A 24,298-nucleotide genomic window follows, 5' to 3' on the forward strand; every position below is an offset into this window, starting at 1 on the left:
TCTTGTGTTTTGTGCTTACAAGTTGATGTCTTAAACTGCCGATCTTGTTACTGTGCTAATTAATAGTGTTTTCACTATACTTTGGATATTAATATCCAGTGCAGATTTGATGTTAAATGGCTTGTTCAGTGAATCGCTGGCCGTTTCAATGATCAGTCATGAAACAGTGATTCTGTTCAAATTCCCTTTAAAATCTTAAATGATTCCCTTTGAGCTAAACAGACCTGTTTCCCTTACATTTATACAGTGTCCTTTTAACTTTAGGTTAAAGTTTTTGTATGTTATTTTTTCACAGGTAAAGAGAGAAAGCCATAAAAGAAGGGGTGGCATATCCAGTCAGGACTTGTAAAGTTTGTTAATTTACATTTTCTAAATCTCTCTGGACAGACCTTTTTCTACATACAAATTACTCAACCACAAAGAATGACAGTTCAGCATCTTATTTGTCAGGTTTTTTTTTTATTAAGGAAACATATGGAGAATAACAAATGTCAAATCTGTATTTCTGTATTTCCAAGCAATACATTTTAATAGAATAATCAAAGAGATAAAATGACAGGAAATATAAACAAAAAGGTCTAAAACTCAAAAGAACATGTTCTATAATTCTTTTAGTTTACTCTTAAGTGAATCAGGATTTGAAAAGTGATTTAAAAACCTTCAGTTGAGATTTGTTGAGAAGAAAATTGAACTTCATGAATTAAATAGGCCCTTCAAATAGAAAAAAGTAAATGGCCACAAAATGAAGTGTGGTCATTTTCATTATCAAAGACCCATGTATTTTCCCCAAGACGCATGTAGACTTGATCTCCTTTCTCTAGAGTCAAAGAGATTGAATTAGATGCTGTTTCATAGCGGTTACCTTGAGGATGATTGTAAATAGTTATCATCTGTTGCCCATTTTTTAAGAGTTTTAGACCCATAGGTTTAGATTAGTGGTTATGTCCAGAGAAAGTGAAGAAATAGACTCCTTTAACAAATGCTGTAAAGATACCTGTATCACACAACAAATAACATTAAAGTTTTTATAAAGTGTGATATAAAAATATTAATACAGATTCCTTATAAGAACACATACCAGTGGTTGGGTTGTAAGCACTTCCTTCATTCACAAAGACATCTTTGTAAACCAGAGTTATCTCAGTGTTGAAAGGCCCAACGCTACCTCTGTTCCCAAGTGTGGCTGCAAATGCCACTTTATCTTCTGTGTGGATCAGAGATCATGTTTTGTTAAAAAATAATCATGCACACTACTGTATATTATTACAGTTACACATTATCATCTCACTATATTTCATATCTTTTCATTGGTTATACAGTAGTTTATAGAGTCTGTTTAAAGATGTTTATGCAGACTGCTAGCTAGTAAATGATAGACTGAATTATAAACGTGTTCTGATTACTTTATTACTAAAATAACTTACTCTGCCATATGTATAATCAGCAGTGAGGCAGTGTAATGGTGGTGAATACAAAAAACACAGATATGTAACTAGCATTTTTGTTCTTTTCTTTTTTTTTTCATTTTGTGAAATGAGAACAGATAGGAGGTTACCTTTTCTCTTGAGCTGCTCCAGCTGTTCCTCAATGACCTGCAGTGTGTTCTTCAGACAACTCGTAGTGGATTTTAGCTCTGCCAGCTCAGACTGGATCCATGTGAAAATATGTGGCTGAAACTCACCAAAGGCCAAAAGATCACTGTTTTCCTTTACATTCAAATGCTCAGTCACCTCAGCCTGCACTCCTTTCTCTTTCTGCTGGACCTCAGACAAAGTGGCACAGCTAAACAGGAGAAGCAGCAGTGGATACAGAATGGTGCAGGACATCTTCATCTTAAGGTTTTGCAGTCACACCACTTGAACAATAGCTGAACAGCTCTATTACCAGAGGATACAAGCACAACACAAGCTCTGCGCAAGCTATTTAAAGGATTTGATTTCAGGAATTCCGGTTGCACCTGGTATTGTAACAGGATGTAGGCATGCCACGTATGCCACTTCAAATTTTACTTTCACACTTTGTCAACTCGACGTAAAGATAGGTGTGTATCAATAAATAAAAGAAGTCAAAATTAATAGCCTGAGGCTTCTGACAAGCCATTTTAGCTTAAAAAGTTACCCACAGTGCTTGTCATAATAGCATTTTTAGTAAGAATTCAATTAGAAAGCTATAAATTCTTACTAATAAAAATACCAATTAGAGAGCTCTCTAATGTAATTCTTACTAAGTAACAATTACAATTACAGAGTTCTGCAATTGCATTCTTACTAGTAAGAATTGAATCAGAGAGCTCTACCATTAATTTTTTATGACTATAACAATGCCAATAAGAGAGCTCTTTAATTCAGTTCTTATTAGTAAAAACTGCAGTTAAAACTGCAGTGATGGTCACAATCGCTGCCTCACATATCTGGGCATTAAACACGCTGAGGTGGCGTTTGCGGATGAGTCATGTTCCCATTGCGGGAAGATGACGATCTTGGAGCTGCGGGCCAGGCTCTGTTTCCTCCAGGGGGGCGGAGCTCCGTTGCCTCTGCTGAGATCTAGGCTATGTCCACATGAAGCCAGAGGTTTCCCTATCCGATCTTTTTTTCCCCCTCGTCTCAAGAAATATCTGCGTCCACAAGAAACCACAAAACCAACACAAAACTATGTAGTAAACATGCCAGACCAACATGTGGCGCTATAATTCTGCCACAGAGATACACTAAAAAGGGAGAAGAAGACATGGACTATGTGCATAAACCTTGCGCACGGTATACAAACGAACATGGAACATTACATTTATTAATCTGTGTTAATGTTAAATAATAAAAAAGACAATCATTCAGTGTTTGTTCATGTTTTTGTTGCTGTTACGTGACGTAGCATTGTTTGACTAGGGGTGAAACGTGGGCTCATGACGTCATCGTTTCAGAAAATACACGGATTCGCTGTCTAGACGAAAACGCAAAGACGGCGTTTTCAGATTTATCCACTCTGGGACCCGGTTTCAAAAAATAGCGGTTTCACCTTCTGAAAATGCCGGATCCGTGTGGACAAAACGCCTATCCGATAAAAAATTTGTGCGTATTCACAGAAACGCGTCTCCGTGTGGACGGGGCCCTTGTGTTTTTACTGGTGGCTGCCAGGCGATAGCTAGGTTCCTTAGGGGGGCAAGAAGGTAAAATCCTCCCCGGCCCCTCTCCGTATCCTCTTGGGACCAGGGGCGTGTCTAGAGCAACCTAAATGGGGTGGCCAGTCTGGGGCACTGGCTCAAAAGAGGGTGGATGGGGGTGGGTGGGGGGGGATTATGGTTTGCGGCACGATGTATGTTAAAATACATTGTGTATACACTCACTAAACAAAGAGTGACAGCTTTTTTAGTGGTAATGAGCACTCTTTGCAAGCTTTCTAGTCTATTATCCATTTAAAATGTAGAACTATGTTTTTCAGCCACAGACACGTTGCAAAGTTTCAGGAATGACATCTGCATATTTATGTGGGATTCACTCTCGAAGTAGCAGTGATTGACACAATGATGACCAAAGCAATAGACGGGAGAAAATATGTGAAAATGGGCTTTAAGACTAGAGCACCCTCACTAATTTTAGAAGCACCCTCAGTGATTATTTCTGGAACCTGGTTAATACGCTTTTATTGCAAAACTTTATACAAAAACAACAAAATACAAATGCACTTAATAAAACAATTGAATAAATGCATATTTATAAGTTAAGCACTTAACTAAAATAAGTAGGCTATTAATAAAATAAATAACTAGAGAAGGCTGACTGTAATCAGCTTGCTTCCATTTAATGAGATAAGCCTACTCCTCATCTGAATTAGAAAAAAAGCGCTTCTAGTCTTCAGTGATGCAAGAACGTTTGAGCATACACGTAATCTCTGAGCAAAAGCAGATTTAATTCATAAAAGAACAATGTATATTTAAAAGCACACATCCAGTTTTGTGTGAGTGAAGGAAATCCACTCGCTCGCTTTCGATATCTGTCAAATATCACGCTATAGAAACTGCCTAAAATTAAGTATAAAGAGGAGAAGAAAGCGGCCCTAGGCAGCTACACATGCCAGGATCCGCCACTGCCAGATGCAGTTAGAAATTTACTAAAAACAAGTCTATCGGAAGACATCTGGTGGGGTGGGGGGAGGGGGGTGCACCTGGGGTGGACCTGGACCTTGGGACCTGTCTCTGGTGCTTAAAACACTGCAGCAGGGCCCATTTGAGCCTTTGCAGCCAGTTGAGCTAAAGTTTCTTTCAAGGAAAACTCTGCTCCCGCTTGCATTGTCCTCCATCAAGAGTGCAGGGGACCTGCATGCATTTTTTGGACACAAAGCTTACGTAGACTGGACACAAAGCTTTAGGACCTCAGACCAGCTCTTTGTCTGTTACGGAGGCCGGCAGAAGGGGAATGCCATCTCTAAGCAGAGGATGGCCCACTGGATTGTGGATGCCATCACCCTGGCTTTTCAGGCACAGGTTGTGCCCTGCCTGCTCAGGTTGCGAGCTCACTCTACTAGAAGTGTTGCATCCTCCTGGGCGCTGGCTTGTGACGCCTCGCTGACAGATATTTGCAGAGCTACAAGCCGGGCGACCCTTAACATGTTCGCTAAATTCTATAGCCTTCGTGTGGAGCCGGTATCCTCTCGTGTTCTCACCTCAAACGGGCAGAAGCACTAAGAGGCCCCAGTTTAGTGTCGGCTTGCTTAAACTGCTCCAGAGTGTCCGTACTGTAGGCCCTGTCGAGTTCCTCCATCCCCTCGGCAGGCAGCTGTGGTGAAACGTCCGGCACCGGGCCCTCTCTCGCTGAATCCTTGAGAACTGGTAGAGGGCTGGGTTCCATATGTAGAGATCTAAGCGGATCCCATATGTTTAAAGTCCACGGTGGCCTCAGAGCCTGTGTTTCCCCGACAGACTACTGTCATTTCCATGAGGGTTTCAATCACCTATAATCTTCTATATGCACCTAAATGGATGTTCATATGGCACAGGTACGTTTTCCCAGTGTTATCCAATCTCAGTGAGTGGGTAGGGCTATGACAATAGTGACTGGTCTTCTTGTTTACGAGCTCCGGCCTACACCAAAAAGGGTTGCAGTCCCGGTTACGTATGTAACCCTCATTCCCTGAAGGAGGGAATGAAGACGTCACATCCCGTCACCACGGCTGCTGTGCCACCAATGATCGGCCGGGTCACTGGCTGGGCTCTTCAGTGAAAACCTGATATGCGATGCACCTGCTGCCTTTTTATGCTTACGCTGTGATCAGCGGCAGCTGGATGCAATAATCGCATGCTAATGTGCATTGGCTCGTTTAGTTTACACTCAATTACACTCGATGTAGATTGGTCTCTCTAAGCGAGATCCCAATTCATCAGTCACCGACATGACGTCTCTGTTCCCTCCTTCAGGGAATAAGGGTTGCACACGTAACCGAGACATAATCTTCAAGTTGAGTAAACTCATGTTTTTAAGACAGCAGGTGAACTCATTTCTAAATTTAACCAGCAAATATTTAAGCTCTTCATTTCAATTCTTATTAGTAATACAGTCACAGAGCTCTGCAATTGTATGTTAACTAGGTAAAACTTCATTAGATGCATTATAGATTTGTGATTATATCTATTTCTATGGTGGCCAAGAGAACTCAACGCCCTACAACTTAAGAAAAACAAATGCAAATAGAAAAAGAAATTTAAGAAAACATCTTCTTCAGTATGATAACACATGTGCTGCAAATACTTGCAACCAAACACAGAAATGCTAGTAGCACAGACCACAATGGCAGCAGGACACCAACAATGCCAAAATTACCCCAACGAATAGAAATGAATCATGGTTTTATTATAGTAAATGTGTAGAAACCAAGGTTTGTTTGTTTGTTTCATTTATTTATTTATGGCGTGTTGATTACCATTTGTATAACCACAGTTGTACAAATACCATGGTTAAACTATATGGTTAGTGGAGCAAAACCATGGTTAATGTCTGGTTACAATGGTTTAACTATATATACAGTACAGGTCAAAAGTTTGGAAACATTACTATTTTTAATGTTTTTGAAAGAAGTCTCTTTTGCTCATTAAGCCTGCATTTATTTGATCAAAAATACAGAAAAAAAAACAGTAATATTGTGAAATATTATTACAACTTAAAATAATAGTTTTCTATTTGAATATACTTTAAAAAAAAAAAAGTAATTTATTCCTATGATGCAAAGCTGAATTTTCAGCATCATTACTCCAGCCTTCAGTGTCACATGTAACATCCAGTCTATCACATGATCATTTAGAAATCATTCTAATATTCTGATTTATTATGAGTGTTGGAAACAGTTCTGCTGTCTAATATATTTGATGAATAAAAGGTTAAAAAGAACTGCATTTACATAAAAAAAAAAAAAATTCTAATAATATATATTCTAATAATATATTTTCTTTAGTATCACTTTTTATCAATTTAACACATCCTTGCTGAATAAAAGTATTGATTTTATTTAAAAAAAAAGAAAGAAAGAAAAAATTACTGACCCCAAATTACTGACCAGTAGTGTATATTGTTATTAAAAAATATTTATATTTTAAAAACATAGCTTCTTTTTTTTTTTTTTTTTTTTTTTCTTTTTATTCATCAAAGTATCCTAAAAAAAGTATCACATGTTCTGAAAAAATATTAAGCAGCAGAACTGTTTCCAACTTTGATAATGAATCAACATATTAGAATGATTTCTAAAGGATCATGTGATAATGATCCTAAAAATTCAGCTTTGCATCACAGAAATAAATGATCATTTAAAGTATAATAAATTTTAAAAACAATTATTTTAAATTGTAATAATATATCACAATATTACATTTTTTTTCTGTATTTTTGATCAAATAAATGCAGGCTTGATGAGCAGAAGAAACTTCTTTCAAAAAACATTAAAAATAGTAATGTTTCCAAACTTTTGACATGTACTGTATATATAATTCTTTCAAAAAACATTAAAAATAGTAATGTTTCCAAACTTTTGACATGTACTGTATATATAACATTTTATTCCATTTTTTTTTATATATATAATGTATATATATTAATAGTAAAGCCATGTTATATTTTGTGAAGGAAGTTGTAAAAGCAAGCTTACATAACTTTTCACAGTTAAAGTAATTGTGTATTTTGTCAGCTTATTTAGGCTAATAATAATAATAATTATTATTATTATTTTTTTTTAAAAACACTAAGGTATCATATGATCAGGATGTTAAAATAAACAAAAATCTCCCCTTTCAGAGCAAACACAGATAAGCATTAGCCACTTTACGGTTCCCTTAAACATTTATAATGTGGTCTGCCTATTTGCAGTGCATTTCTGTATTTGTTTGTGTTGTAAGTATTTTGCAGCACTTTATGTACATTGACCAATAAAGACTGCTGATTATTCTACTTTTGTGACAAAATTTATATAGTGTCCTTTTAACTATAGGTTGAAATTTTTGTATATTATTTGTTCACAGGTAGCGAGATAAAGCCTTTTAAAAAAAGAGATGGCTTATCCAGTCACAACTTGAAAAGTTTGTTGATTTACATTCTCTAAATCTCTCTGCACAGACCTTTTTTCTACATACAAATCATTCAACCACAAAGAATGAAAATTCAGAATCTAATTTGTCAGTTTTTTTTTTTTTTAATTAAGGAAACATATGGAGAATAACAAATGTCGAATCTGTATTTCTGTATTTCCAAGCAATACATTTTATAGAATTATCAAAGAGATAAAATGACATGAAATATGAATGAATAAACAAAAAGGTCTTAGTTCATCCAAACCGTCTCAGGTTACGCATGTAACCATGGTTCCTCGAAGGAACGAGACGCTTTGGACCAGGAAGCTTCAAAGCACGTGCGGCGAAGCCGGCATGAGCCTCAAGTGGATGAAGCAAGCGCTGGCAGAGATGCCGGAAGTGTGGCACTGCGACGCAGCGTCTCGTTCCTTCGAGGAACCATGGTTACATGCGTAACCTGAGACGTTGCTCTTCAGGAACTCGAGCTGCGTTGGAGGCGCTTTGGGGAACGAGAATGCCCACGCCGCCAGACTTACAAATCTCTGCCTATAGTGTGGGAAGCTGCACAACTAAAGCAAGAGAAGAAGGCCAGGATCCTCACAGTAATCGGGACAACCAGTCCAATGGCCAAACTTCAGAGGAGTGAGTCTTGACCCCCAAGAGAGGGGAGATCAGAGGACTCGAGGCTTTAGGATAGCATCCTGATCCACCGCTAAGCATAAGCTTCTTCTGGCCGGAGGCCTTAGCCTCAGCGCACTGCAGAGGAAACGTGTAACCAGAGGGTGTCTGCCCACTTTTTGTTGCACGACTACTGATTTCTGCTAGTTGATTACTTATTTAAAAAAATACTCGAGTTACTCGACTACTCGTGGTTCATGCTACTGTAAATGAAAAGACATTAAATAGTTTTTATCAATAAACGTTTATTAACTAATTAATTAATAGCCTAATGCAACAATTACATAACATACGTAAACGGTCAATACTTAATAATTATAACAGTAAATTTTTTTATTTTAATTTACCCAGTATTTGTATCTGTAACAAATTATTAGTATCTGTTTTCGGATAAAACCATGTGTCGTACAGTTACTTGATAAGACCGTTATGACTATCTTTTTTTCCCCGTAGTTATCCCTGAACAAATATGCTGCGTTAAAGTAAATAATTATTAATTAAAAATAAATAAATTAATCATATAAGCAGAGACGTCATGACAAACGTTTAATGATCATTTGAACGCGACTGAATGAATTCAAGGCGCACATTTTCATTACGCAGAATTCTCTAAGCGAGTCTTTTTGAACTTACTAAACAAATGTGCGCATGCCACACAAACTAGCAAAAGATAAAGAAGCAAACATAGAAAATCTATCTGCATCTAAGTTGATTATTAGCCTACTTTTAAGAGAGAGAGCTGGCTTGGTTTTTGAGAGACTGACGCGCAAACGCAGCTGTTTGATTGGTGAGTGCGCTGTTTATTCCATTCATTCATGTATCATTTCGTAGCCTACGGTTTAAATCATTGCCTTTTAAATATATACAAATAATAGACCGTGTATGATGTATTATTATAGGTGATATTACTCTTGCCAAGCACTGATTTCTGAAAGATTCACGGAGAGGCAACATCAATGCGGTGTTTGATTTATGCTCTTTTCGTTCATAAAGTTTATATTCATTCACTTCACACACTCATTATTGCGTGACTTTAGAGGTCTGTGTATAATATTGCGCTGATCCCCTGGCTCAACTGATATCTAGCAAACACCAGACTGTGCCAGCATCAGCCGAATATTCAGGCAGAATTATTCCTTATCCGTTATTCGTTTTTTAAGCCATTATCTGCGGCATTTCGGCTTCGGGCACACCCCTAATTATTAAATAACATATTGTAATTTTACATGTAACATAGAGAAAGTGATAGAAAGTAACAGCTACATGCAATATTGTAATCCTACAATTTGCGTTGTAGGCAATCTGTGCATGCATTATGGTTAATGCACGCTCGAGTAGTCGATTGTTTCCGACAGTGCCGACTAGTGGTTAAAGTAGTCGATCACTCGACTAGTCGACTAGTCTATGCAAGCCCTACTGCCCACTGACTGGCCACCGAGAGGGGCGCGGCAGGCCACAATGGCCACCACGTAGACCTTCAGGGTGAAGTGGGTCAACCCTGCGGAGAGAAGGGCCTGCGGGAACTCCAGAACTGTACCAACTGGGCAGTTAACTGGGTCGAGCTGGCGGTCTCCGCACCAAGAAGTGAAAAGCTTCCACTTCAAGGCATACAGTTTCCTCATTGAGGGAGCTCTGGATTAGAGAACAGTCTTAACAACCTCGGTTGAGAGACCGGAAGCTAAGAGTTGTGCCTCCTCAGAGACCACACCTCCAGCCTCTAAGCTCCATGCGGGGGCGCACCCTCCGCCTGCGAGAGGAGATCTCTCCTGACGGGAACCTCCCATGGAGTGCCGTCAAAAAGAGAAATCAGGCCAAAGAACCATACCCGGCCCGGCCAGAACGGGGCTACTAACAGCAGCCGGACTCCGTCCCAGCGCACTCTCTCCAGAACTCCCGGAAGCAGAGCAATCGTGGGAAAATGTACAGATGAAGCCTCGGCCACGTCTGTCCCATGGCGTCCAGCCCCAGTGGAGCTGGATGAGTCAGAGGAAGCCAGAGGGGACAGTGCAATGTCTCTCGAGTCGCAAACAGATCCACCTGAGTCTGGCCAACCTCTCCAACTCTGCTTCATCACCTCGTGTGAAGCCGCCATTCCCCGGGCCTCGGCCCCTGCCTCGACAGGATGTCTGTTCCCATATTAGATGCCCAGGAATGTGGACTGCTCTCAGTGAGAGGAGTTTGTCCTGGGAGCACACAAGGATCTGGTACGCTAGTTTGTACAAATGGCGTGAGCGCAGACCTCCTTGGTGGTTGATGTAAGAGACCACCGCTGTGTTGTCGGTGCGCACCAACACATGGTGATCTCTCAGGTCCGGGAGCTCGAAGCACGGCCAGCATCTCCAGGAAGTTTATATGCCATGTCAGATGGTGACCACTCCACGGACCGCGGGCAGGGTGGCCACTCATGACCACACCCCAGCCGGTGAGGGACGCATCCGTCGCTAGCGTCACACGGCGACAAGGAGCTCCCAGCACCGGGCCCTGAGACAAGAACCAAGGCTTTCTCCACATGTCCAAGGCACATAGGCACCGCCGCATGACCTTTAGCATGTGAAGCGGGTTTCCCCTCTGGGAGAACCCCTTGGTCTTGAGCCACCACTGTAGGGATCTCATGTACAGCAGGCCAATAGTATTCACATTGGACGCAGCTGCCATCAGACCCAGCAATCTCCGAGACTGCTCTCCCGAATGCAGTGAGGATTGACTCGATCCGAGCAGGTGACATACGTGCCTGCATCGTGGTCCAATCCCACACCACGCCCAGATAAGTGGTTCTCTGTACTGGAGAATGCACACTTTTCTTGGCGTTAAGTCTTAACCCCAGCTCTTTCATGTGAGTGAGAACAACATCTCGATGCCGAACCGCCAACTGCTCTGATCAAGCTAATATCAACCAATCTTCGATGTGGTTGAGTTGTGAAAGTGTGGGGTGAGAGTGCAAGGCCAGAGGAAGAACCGTATTGGTAGGCTTTTGCCCCCAAAAGCAAACCTCAGGAACTTCCGATGAGGGAGGATGGAGATAAGTGCATCTCGATGATAGATCGTGACACACCAGTCCTCAGACATGGTCTGTGCAAGCGTGCTGAACTTCAGTCCCCTGACTGAGCGGTTCAGAAATGCAGATCTAAAATAGGACGCAACACCTCATCCTTCCTCGGAAAAGTGAAGTACCGGCTGTAGGACCCGGACTCTGCAACGGGAGGAGGGACCACCTCAATGTCACTTCCATAAACACGTGTTCTCACTCAAGAAATTACAACCCAGGAACCCCTGTACATCTAACTGTAATAGTCAGATAAATATTTCAATTTATTCCTCAGAATTAAATGTAGTCAATAACCAGACAAGTAAACACGGTCTGGTGTAGAAAGATTCACATCAAAACGAAACCAAGAAATATACACGTTGCCTCGGCAGCGCGCTCTTCTTTTTTTTTTTTTTTTTTGGCACTCAGTCACACAAACAACATCATCTCCTCAGAGAAAAATGAATGCTGCAGCGATCTCCGCATCAGAGGGGGGGAAGAAAACCGCAGCCCCGGCTTCCAAGCCTCGAGAACGAGCTCTAGATCTGGGACGAGCCGTCTCAACCCGTTCGTCAGATCATGTGCGATTCCCGTGATCTCGGTCGTCGCCGTGCCTCAGCAGCAGCGGGACCGCAACCGTGAGATCGCATGCACGGACACACTCCTCGGAGCGTGCCCAGCGAGAGCGGAGCACTTAACAGCGTGAAAAGCACAATCAGCCCCCCTAGAGCCGACTGTGCGAGCTCCACTCCTCATTAAAGCTGCTCATTATAATATCAGGCATAATATGCTTGTGTAACTGATGCTTGTGCAACTGGCGAGCTCATCGACGCCTTCCACATCAATCTCTTCAGAGAAAGACAGGCAGAGCGACGCACCCTCTCACCGGGGAGAAGGTACCACAAATGCGGGCTTCCGAAACCCAGAGAGCGGGCGCCGGATCTGGTGGTTAAGGAAGAAGATAGGGACTTGCCCGTCTACATTCCTTCCAGCGGATCCGAAAGCGAAACCCGCGAGCGCAACCACTGCTCCGCCTTGGCACCGCGAGAAACGCCAGTGAAGGCTCCCTCCTCAAAGAGAGCCTTCTGAGAGTGAAGCAAAATGCTCGCATCGCAGCCGTCAACTCCCTCGAGAGCTGATTCTGCGTGCTTCACTCTCAAGCAGACAACACACAAACTGTGTGTGTCCCTACCCTTTTTCTTTGCGGGGCTGGGGAAAACACACAAACCTGAACGCTGCCTGCTCTCAACCAAGACTTCTCTTGATTGGAAGCTTGACAAATGGAGCTTATCAGTGGACAAACACCACTAAATAAGACTCACAAACAGATAGCAACTGACACATAGACAGAGCGCTTGCTGAAGACAGAAGGCTAATGCCGGCTTCGCCGCACGTGCTTTTAAGCTTCCTGGTCTCGGACGTCACCCGCCTATGACGTCTCGCCCATCCATTGGACTGATTACACACATGATTCAGAGCGGTTCATGCTGAGGACGTTCCCCAAAGCGTCTCCGAAGCAGCTCGAGTTCCTGAAGAGGAAATATAAATTCAGTCATTATTTACTCACCTCCACACTGTTCAATCCTTTTTTTTTTTCTCTGAACACAAAAGTTGATTTTAGTTAAGTTTGTCTTGCTGGTTACTGTTCATACAATATCACTCAATGGAGCCTTCAGAAGCTTCATGACTTTATTTGATGATGCTTTTGCATACATTTTCTATGTTGTTTACACTTTGATTTGAACGAAAACAACATATCCGCATGATGCAGCTGACACAGATTAGCATATGCTGTTTACATTCAGTGGATGCTCTCCAAAATGGCACCATGGTGACCCTGAGAAGATGAATGGCTGAATAAAGTCATTATTTTTGTTTTCTTTGCATACAAAAAGTATTCTTGAGATTTGTAAAATTACAGTTGAACCCCTTATGTCACATGGATTATTTTACCGATAACCTTGCTACGTTTCTGGACCTTGATCATGGTAATTTTATTGCTATCTATGGGAGGGTCAGAGAACTGTCAGAAACGTAATTAATCAAAAACTATCTTAATTTGAAGATGAACGGAGGTCTTACAAGTTTAGAACGACATATAGCAGGAGTAATTAATGACAGAAAAATTAATTTTTTTGGCGAACTAACCCTTTAACTCTCCTTCTTCCTATATTAGTATCCTACAAGAGAACATGAACAAACAGTACCATCTAGGGGAGGCCTTAAAAGTAGCACAATTATTCAGACACAACATCCAGCTGCTTGTCTGATCAATCATCAAGAACAAAAGCCGGGAAAAAACGAGGAAATCAATACAATTTTGATTATAAACTTTAAGGATTCAGCTATATTTAATTTAAAATTTAGTGATTGAAATCTTAAGTTTCAATTGCTGTAATTTTCTGCTGAAGGTCTGCCAGGGCCACAGGTTAGGCCTGAATATGACATTTATTATAATGTGTTTATGTGACGTTTGTTTTAAGTTTACTTAAATTAGAAGTACTTTTTTAAAAGTCTAGTAAATGTTCAAACTGATAGCTCTTAATTATACTGTAATGTTGAATAGCTATAGTCAGTCATGGTTAAATTAGGGGGGAAAACTATTTTATAGAGCATCAGTAGTATTGGTATCAGTGATTATGAGCCTCAGTCATAAAAAAAAAGATCCCATTAAAACTAAACTATTAAAGAATATACTTGTCTGTATGTTGTTTGTTAATTTGAAGATTTAATGTGAAATTATTGCAATATAAAAGTATATTTAAACAACTTTAATGTTAGGTATGGGAAATTCATTGTGAGTAATCTCAAAAAAAACAAAAAAAAGTTTGATTCAATTCCTTTTTTTTTTTTTAGTTGGATTGACCAGCACTAATTTTAGGCAATGACATCACCAGCCCCCCACACGCTCCAAACTTCACAATACTCAAATAGTCTCAATCGTTGCATGTTTGCTTTGTTGTGCCGTAACAATTTTCATTTGTGCTGCTTCAGTTTTTAAATGGGTCATATGATGCACTTTACATTTTGCCTTTCTCTTTGGAGTGTTACAATATTTTGGTGCATAAAGAAGATACTGTATGTAAAGTTGCAAAGACTAAAGTCTCAAATCCAAAGAGATATTCTTTATAAAAGTTAAGAGATAACCACGCCCTCCTAAATTGGCTCATTCTAATATGCCCCCACATGTCTACATCACGATGAGGGAAGATTTCATAGAAAGTTGACTGGAAGGAAAAAGTGTGGTAGGAAAAGGTGCACAAGCAACAGGGATGACCACAGCCTTGGAAAGATTGTCGGTAAAAAGCTGATTCAAGAACTTGGGAGAGCTTCATAAGGAGTTGACTGAAGCCAGAGTCAGTGCATCAGGAGTCACCACACTCAGACGTCTTCAGGAAAAGAGCTACAGCTGTCACATTCCTAGAACCAATCAACTCATGAACCAGAAAAAAATGTCAGAAGCATTTCACTTGGAGTAAGGAGAAAAAGAACTAGACTGTTGCTCAGTGGTTCACAGTCCTCTTTTCAGATGAAATTAAATTTAGCGTTTCATTTGGAAATCAAGGTCTGGAGTCTGGAGGAAGACTGGAGAGGCACAGAATCCAAAGTCCAGTGTGAAGTTTCTGAAGTCAGTGATGATTTGGGTGCCATTTCATCTGCTGGTGTTGGTTCATTGTGTTTTATCAAGTCCAAAGTCAATGCAGTCATCTACCAGGAGATTTTGGAGCATTTTCTGCTTCCATCTGCTGACAAGCTTAATGGAGATGCTGATTTCATTTTGCAGCAGGACTTTAGCACCTGCCAACAGTGACACAACCACTTGCAAGTGTTTTGCTGACCATGATAATACTGTGCTTGATTGGCCAGCAAACTCACCTGACCTGAACCTCACAGAGAATCTATGGGGTATTGTGAAGAGGAAGATAAGTAACATCTGACAAACAATACTGAGGAGCTGAAGACCGTTATCAAAGAAACCTGGGCTTCAATAAGGGCTCAGCATTGCCACAGGCTTATCGCCTCCATGCCACGCCGCACTAAAGCCCCAACCAAGTTTTGAGTGCATAATTAAACCTACTTTGGAGATCTTGAACATTTCTGTTTTGTAAATCTTTTTTTTGATTGATCTTTGAGAAAATATTCAAATTTTTTGAGGTACTGAATTTTTTAATTTTTCTAAGCCGTAAGTCATAATCATTATTGACTCCAGAATTAAAAAAAAAAACTCTTGAAATATTTCAGTTTGTGTGCAATGAATCTAGAATATAAGAAAGATTGCTTTTTTGAATTAAATTACAAAAAATAAAGAACTTTTCCATGACATTCAAATTTTTTGAGATGCACCTGTATATGATCACTATGGTTACCGCTACGGGCACAATTGAGGCAGCTACCAGCTCCTCACAGGAGTCGTAGAACATACACACAGAGAGAGCGTAAACATTATCATGTGTGTTTATTGACAACAGAACAGTGTGTAGTGAGAACGTGGGTAAAGTAATGGTTAGATTATTATTGTGCTTCAGTCTGCGTCTGCCCTGACCTGATTTTTTTAGCACCAAAACAAACACGCCCCTACCCCAACAGGACCTGCTATGGTGGCCGAGAGAGCTAAACACGCTGCAAATAAAAAAAAAAAAAAACACCTGAAAATTTATAAAACATCTTCATCAGTTTGACAACACGCGCTACAAATACTCACAACACAAGCAAAGAAAGAAACACATTGTAAAAACAGAAATGCGCTGCAAATACTCACAACACAAACAAATAAAGAAATGTGCTAAAATAATAAAATAAAAAAAATTACAGACCACGTCGTAAATAATTAAGGGAACCATAAAGTGACAAATATGGCTGGGACATAATTTATCAATGTTTGCTCTGAAAATATCTTTGTTTATTTTAACATCCTGGTCATATGATTCCTTAGCTTTTTTGTCGAATATTATTAGCCTAAATAAGCTGACTAAATACACAATTACTGTAACTGTGAAAGGTTATGTAAGCTTGCTAACTTACTTTTACAACTTACCTTACAAAAACCAACCATAGCCTATGGTTTTACCATTGAAATTAATAAATACAATTATTATATAAAAAAGCAAACAAAACATGGTTAGTGTATTTATTTACAAATTAACCACGGATTTACTACTCTAACCATAGTTTAACCATGGTATTGTACAACTGTGGTTATAAAAATGGTAATCAATACGCCAAAAAACGACAAAAAAAGAAGAGAAGAGAAGAGAAAGAAAAAAAATTTTTTTTGTTTGGTTTTTTTTGTGTATTTGATAGAGGTCTTTATTTTTTGTAAATTAATTTAAAAAAGCAAACTTTCTTATGTTCTAGATTCATTGCACACAAACTGAAATATTTCAAGAGTTTTTTTTTTTTTGTTTGTTTGTTTTAATTCTGATGGTTACGACTTACATCTTAGGAAAATTAAAAATTCAGTATCTCAAAAAATTAGAATATCCCATTTTGAGCTTGATTAGTTTGGTTAATTTTGATCCCCTTAGGTAATTTTTGAGTATTGAACCACAATTATGGGAAAGACTACTGACTTGACAGTTGTCCAGAAGATGATCATCGACACCCTAAAAAAGGAGGGTAAGTCACAGAGGGTCATTGCTGAAAAGGCTGGCTATTCACAGAATGCTGTATCAAAATATATTCTTAGAAAGTTGACTGGAAGGAAAAAGTGTGGTAGGAAAAGGTGCACAAGCAACAGGGATGACCACAGCCTTGGAAAGATTGTCGGGAAAAGCTGATTCAAGATCTTGGGAGAGCTTCACAAGGAGTTGACTGAAGCCAGAGTCAGCGCATCAGGAGTCACCACTCTCAAATGTCTTCAGGAAATGGGCTACAGCTGTCACATTCCTAGAACCAAGCCACTCCTGAACCAGAAAAAAATGTCAGAAGCATTTCACCTGGGGTAAGGAGAAAAAGAACTGGACTGTTGCTCAGTGGTTCACAGTCCTCTTTTCAGATGAAAGTAAATTTAGCGTTTCATTTGGAAAACAAGGTCTGGAGTCTGGAGGAAGACTGGAGAGGCACAGAATCCAAAGTCCAGTGTGAAGTTTCTGAAGTCAGTGATGAATTGGGGGCCATTTCATCTCCTGGTGTTGGTTCATTGTGTTTTATCAAGTCCAAAGTCAATGCAGCCATCTACCAGGAGATTTTGGAGCATTTTCTGCTTCCATCTGCTGACAAGCTTTATGGAGATGCTTATTTCATTTTGCAGCAGGACTTTTATCACCTGCCAACAGTGCCACAACCCCTTGCAAGTTGTTTGCTGACTATGATAATACTGTGCTTGATTTGCCAGCAAACTCACCTGACCTGAACCTCACAGAGAATCTATGGGGTATTGTGAAGAGGAAGATAAGTAACATCTGACAAACAATACTGAGGAGCTGAAGACCGTTATCAAAGAAACCTGGGCTTCAATAAGGGGTGAGGATTGAAATAGGTTTATTGTGTAAATGAATAGAGGGGATTGTACTCATTGATACTCAGCATTGATAATTAAACCTACTTTGGAGATCTTGAACATTTCTGTTTTGTAAATCTTTTTTTTTTTTTTTGATTGATCTTTGAGAAAATATTCAAATTTTTTGAGGTACTGAATTTTTTTATTTTTCTAAGCTGTAAGTCATAACCATTATTGACTCCAGAATTAGAACAAAAAACTCTTGAAATATTTCAGATTGTGTGCAATGAATCTAGAATATAAGAAAGTTAGCTTTTTTGAATTAAATTACAAAAAATAAAGAACTTTTCCATGACATTCAATTTTTTTGAGATGCACCTGTATATGATCACTATGGTTACCGCTACAGGCACAACTGAGGCAGCTACCAGCTCCTCACAGGAGTCGTAGCACATACACACAGAGAGAGCGTAAACATCGTCATGTGTGTTTATTGACAACAGAACAGTGTGTAGTGAGAACATGGGTAAAGTAATGGTTAGATTATTATTGTGCTTCAGTCTGCGTCTGCCCTGACCTCATTCTTTAGCACCAAAACAAACACGCCCCTACCCCAACAGGACCTGCTATGGTGGCCGAGAAAGCTAAACGCGCTGTAAATGTAAAAAAAACCCTGCAAATTCAGAAAACATCTTCATCAATTTGACAACACGTGCTACAAATACTCACAACACAAGCAAAGAAAGAAACGCATTGTAAAAACAGAAACGCGCTGCAAATACTCACAACACAAACAAATAAAGAAACGTGCTAAAAAAAAAAAAAACACAGACCACATTGTAAATATTTAAGGGAACCGTAAAGTGACAAATATGGCTGGGACATAATTTATCAATGTTTGCTCTGCAAAGATCTTTGTTTATTTTAGCATCCTGGTCATATGATTCCTTAGCTTTTTTGTGTGGATATTATTAGCCTAAATAAGCTGACTAAATACACAATTACTGTAACTGTGAAAGGTTATGTAAGCTGGCTAAATTACTTTTACAACTTACCTTACAAAAACCAACCATGGCCTATGGTTTTACCATTGAAATTAATAAATACAATTATTATATACAAAAGCAAACAAAACATGGTTACTGTAATCATTAACAAATTAACCATGGATTTTCTACTCTAACCATAGTTTAACCATGGTATTTGTACAACTGTGGTTATACAAATGGTAATCAATACGCCAAAAAAAGAAAAGAAAAGAAAAGAAAAGAAAAAAAACATTTCGTTGGGGTAATTTTGTTTGTGTTGAGTATTTGCAGCTCGTTTCTGTATTTGTTTGTGTTGTGAATATTTGCAGCTTGTTTTTGTATTTCGTTGTGTTGCGAGTATTTGCAGCACTTGTGCTGTCAAACTGATGAAGATGTTTTCTTAATTTGATGATGCTTTTTCTATTTGAATGTGTTTTGTGAAGTTGCATCACGTTGAGCTCTCTCGGCCACCGTGCCTAGCCCTTATTTTGAAATCTTAGCCCCACACGTACATATGCAACCATGGCAACGACGACTGCGAAAACAAGTGAAGATGACACACAAGCATATTCAAACAAAAGCCAACATCTAATCTGCAGTTTACCAATAGAGCCTTTCATTGAGACAGTGAGGGGGACGGATCGGGTCACTATGAATCGGGGGGGGTCATGTCCCAGCTTCCCTAGTGCCATCTGCGCGCCTGGAAGGCTGGTTCTCACATTGACAGAACACATTTTTTTTTTTTTTTTCATTGCACTACGCTACTTTTGTATGGTTTTTCTTGTTTAACTTTGCATCTTGCAAGCTTGTGTTTTTCCCCCTTCCACTTCCCATGTCTCACGTTTTTCAAAGCAGAAACGCATTCTGTGTGAATCAGTACCTTTTCTTCTAAACTGTTCCTGGTCCATGCTGGCCTTCAGAGACTGAAGACTGGAGCTCAGCTCTGCCAACAGTGGGTAAACCCCTGTGATGAGGCAGGCCTGCTGATTCCCAGCAGCACCACACTCCACAGGTAAAGACTCGCTCCTGCCAGTCAGTGGTTCCCTCTCCTTCTTTTGTGCATCAGACATACTGCTGCAGTTACAGCTGAACAGCACAAACAGCAGCAGATACAGAATGCTATAGGACATTATTAGGCTATATCAAGATGCAGATTGCAAAACACAAATCAGTTTCAGTAGCCAAAAAGCGTCTGTCTGCAGACTGCAAGAGACGGGCTTTAAAGGACAGACAGGTGTGTCAGACAAAGGAGATATGCAAAATGTGCAGTTTTGGGGGTCCTCCAGGAATGCTTTTGAGAACCACTGAATTGAAGAGCACATGAATAAATGTAGTGGAAAGAAGAACTTAAATTACTTTTTATTTCCCCCCATTGATGCTTCACAGTAGTCCACATCAGTTGTTTTACCACACTTCCACCAGGCCTACAGCTTGTCTTTAAAGGTGTAATTTTCATGCACATGAAAATATACCAGAATAAAATATTAGTCTTACAAGCAAAAATTATGACTTTGAGCTTCATGAATTTAGTAAGATTATCAAAGAGGGAAAAGTAAATGGGCAACAAATGAACTGTGGTGACTGTAATTATCGAAGACCTATGAAGTCTCAAAGAGATGCACATACTGTAGACACAATCTCCTTTCTCAAGAGTCAAAGAGACTTAATTAGCTGTTGATTCATAGCGGTCACCTAAAGGATAATTGAAAACAATTACCATCTGTTCTCCATTTTTTAAGGGACCTAAATTCAGAACTTTAGATAGCCGATAATGTCCAGAGAAACAGCAACAGTGATGCTTAAAATAATTACATTTTAATTTTATTTACAGTTTATTTTGACAAAATGAAGTTTTCAGTGTGAACAACACATTTTCACCCCCAACTCGTCACATATTGACACTTTGTCAGGACCCCTTGGCAGAGCTTTTTGATGCTCAAGGTACCACTTTTTTTTTTTTTTGCGCAGGGTCCTCCATTGTTTTCAGTTTACTGTATTATTTTAATGGTTTGCATGCATTTGTAAAAAAAAAAATAAAAAAAATAATAATAATAATTTTATATAAATTTTTACTTTCATTGGAGCACCTAACCCCACCCCTACCCTAAACCTATTAATTTCTGAACAATATAAAACACGTAGCACGCAAATATAAGTACAGTTACAGGTATTTATTGAAAAAAAATTACCATAAAAAAAGCAGCATGAAAGCATTACCAAAAAATCGTGTTGATTTCCAAGTATTCTGAAGCAGACGAAGAGGATGATGAACTGGCAGATCTCTCTAGTGCTGAATCCGAAGACAGTGATGAAGAGGAAGAGACTTACATTCAGAAGGGAAAAGTGAAAGGAAAGCTTAAATGGGATCCATCAACGTTACCCTATTAAGACACAAACACACACACAGACATGGTGGCTCATGCACACATGCATACACCTTCACACAAGCAAGATTCACATGCAGACATAGACTTGTGCACACACACTTACACATATATACATAAAACACTCGCATTTAATGCCCTCTCACACTTACAGAAGCCAGAATTTATTGCCTGAAAAGCTATCACAGCCTGATTTTGACCCACAAAAAGCATCCTGTAATAGTCATCTGCTGGTCAATATTGGGAATCGCACCCTCAGTCCAAATGCTGCAAAGCCTGTAGGTACTTCAGTAGTATAAGCTGCTGTGTCTCAGTAAATTCATGAAATGGAAAAATAAATCGACACAATGGAATAAATTGTGAATCAACAACTCTGGGATGTTTGTTATTTACATTTACCGGGGTTTTGTTGTTGTTGTTTTCATGTTGATTAATCAGATTATAGTATAACGCCACAATGCTTTCTACCTTTCTGAAATACTAAACTGTAATATTTGACAGTGTGGCTATGCTTTTTGTTTTTTTTTGTGTTTAGTTTAATATTTTATTTTTTTTTAATAGTAAATACCCAAAAGTTTTTTTGTTTTTTTTTGCAATGAAAGTATACAATAATGATATTTTCTTCATTTGAAATCTAGCAAATAGGTTTATTTTAGATCCCCAGAGAGTTTTGTATTTAGACGGTTCTCTTTCAGCAAAGGTTATATATACAGTAGTAATGAGATTTAAAAACAAAACAAACAAACAAAAAAAAATTTTCCTCTTTTCGCTTTTTGGGTTCTCAGTGGTAAGATATAGGAGGAAGTGTGTCTGTACATTTTTATATGCCTGTCTTCTGTAAATAGGGAACTGTAGAGTAGCTGCATCCCTAACACAGCCTCTTTATGTCCACACTTGCTTGCCGAAGAGAAAGGTTCCTCCTCCTCCTCTCTCTGTCTGTGTTGATCTCTCTTTTATCGTTCATGGTGTCCTCACCTCAACCATGGATGGGTTCTCCCTCACTTCACCTCAAATTGATTTGTCTCTGTAGACAAAGGCACTTTTAAGCTATTAAAGGAAAGAAAATGGAAGAAAATGGATCAGTGGTTTTAGCCTTGCGGCTATTTTGGTATATTGTGAAGGTGTTTACTAACCTCCCCTCAATGTACAGTTCAATTAAATTTTTCAGGAAAAGAAATGAAATAGAAAACTATGGATGGACTACAAACAAAAGCCAAATCTTGTGAAATCTGAGGCTTTTGACACTGTTTTGTTTTCTTATAGAATAGTAAAGCCAGAGCCAACTGTAGATGATCCTCATGGTTTTTCCCCCTTGATGTGCATTTATGAATATGTGCACTGGGTTTTATGTAATGTCTGTTGCAGTGGTTAGGATTTCTCATGCCATCAGCCAAAACGTGCTTGTGATGTCGGCCTTGTCCTTGCCCATCCCGTTCCCCCTCCGTCCACCTCCCACACCTTTCATTCCTATATTTCACTAGTCCTTTTTACCATGTGTGTTATAGAACAGGAACAAAAAAGAAGCTTTTAAAAAGAGCAACCCTGTAAAATCATGTAAGACTATTCTTTTGTATATGTCTCTCTCCTTTTGTTTTTAAAAGGGTTTTTGTTTAACTTCTTTGATGGTCACTGCAGCACTTTCTGTACATTTGACCAATAAAGCCTTTATTAGAAAGAGTGAAAGTGTCTCTTTTCCATTCAAATGCTGATTATTTTACTTTTATGACTAAACTGTATATTTATACAGTGTCCTTTTAACTTTAGGTTAAAGTTTTTGTATGTTATTTTTTCACAGGTAAAGAGAGAAAGCCATAAAAGAAGGGGTGGCATATCCAGTCAGGACTTGTAAAGTTTGCTAATTTACATTTTCTAAATCTCTCTGCACAGACCTTTTTTCTACATACAAATTACTCAACCACAAAGAATGACAGTTCAGCATCTTATTTGTCAGTTTTTTATTATTATTATTATTATTATTAAGGAAACATATGGAGAATAACAAATGTCAAATCTGTATTTCCAAGCAATACATTTTAATAGAATTATCAAAGAGATAAAATGACATGAAATATAAACAAAAAGGTCTTAAACTCAAAAGAACATGTTCTATAATTCTTTTATTTTACTCTTAAGTGAATCAGGATTTGAAAAGTGATTTAAACACCTTCAGTTGAGATTTGTTGAGAATAGGACCTTCAAAGAGAAAAAAGTAAATGGCCACAAAATGAAGTGTGGTCATTTTCATTATCAAAGACCCATGTATTTTCCCAGAGACGCATGCAGACTTGATCTCCTTTCTCTAGAGTCAAAGAGATTGAATTAGATGCGTGTTTCATAGCGGTTACCTTGAGGATGATTGTAAATAATCATCTGTTGTCCATTTTTTAAGAGTTTTAGACCCATAGGTTTAGATGAGTGGTTATGTCCAGAGAAAGTGAAGGAATAGACTCCTTTAACAAATGCTGTAAATATACCTGTAACACACAACAAATAACATTAAAGTTTTTATAAAGTGTGATATAAAAATATTAATACAGATTCCTTATAAGAACACATACCAGTGGTTGGGTTGTAAGCACTTCCTTCATTCACAAAGACATCTTTGTAAACCAGAGTTATCTCAGTGTTGAAAGGCCCAACGCTACCTCTGTTCCCAAGTGTGGCTGCAAATGCCACTTTATCTTCTGTGTGGATCAGAGATCATGCTTTGTTTAAAAAATAATCATGCACACTACTGTATATTATTACAGTTACACATTATCATCTCACTATATTTCATATCTTTCATTGGTTATACAGTAGTTTATAGAGTCTGGTTAAAGATGTTTATGCAGACTGCTAGCTAGTAAATGATAGACTGAATTATAAACGTGTTCTGATTACTTTATTACTAAAATAACTTACTCTGCCATATGTATAATCAGCAGTGAGGCAGTGTAATGGTGGTGAATACACAGATATGTAAATAGCTTTTTTTTTTCAAAAATACAAAAAACACAGATATGTAACTAGCACTTTTTTCATTTTGTGAAATGAGAACATGTAGGAGGTTACCTTTTCTCTTGAGCTGCTCCAGCTGTTCCTCTGTGACCTGCAGTGTGTTCTTCAGACAACTCGTAGTGGATTTTAGCTCTGCCAGCTCAGACTGGATCCATGTGAAAATATGTGGCTGAAACTCACCAAAGGCCAAAAGATCACTGT

At 38.9% G+C, this 24,298-nt stretch overlaps 1 long non-coding RNA gene across 1 annotated transcript; it reads right to left on the reverse strand.

Moving 5' to 3' along the window:
* Positions 1-439: 439 nt before the first annotated feature.
* Positions 440-23,388, reverse strand: LOC122136252. Its single transcript, XR_006154041.1, has 2 exons — positions 23,291-23,388; positions 440-711 (listed from the first exon to the last, which is right to left on the reverse strand). It is a non-coding gene; the product is annotated as an uncharacterized LOC122136252 (long non-coding RNA).
* Between the last annotated feature and the right edge of the window lie 910 nt (positions 23,389-24,298).

Source organism: Cyprinus carpio, chromosome B2 (assembly GCF_018340385.1).
Source record: "Cyprinus carpio isolate SPL01 chromosome B2, ASM1834038v1, whole genome shotgun sequence".
Classification (NCBI taxonomy): domain Eukaryota; kingdom Metazoa; phylum Chordata; class Actinopteri; order Cypriniformes; family Cyprinidae; genus Cyprinus; species Cyprinus carpio.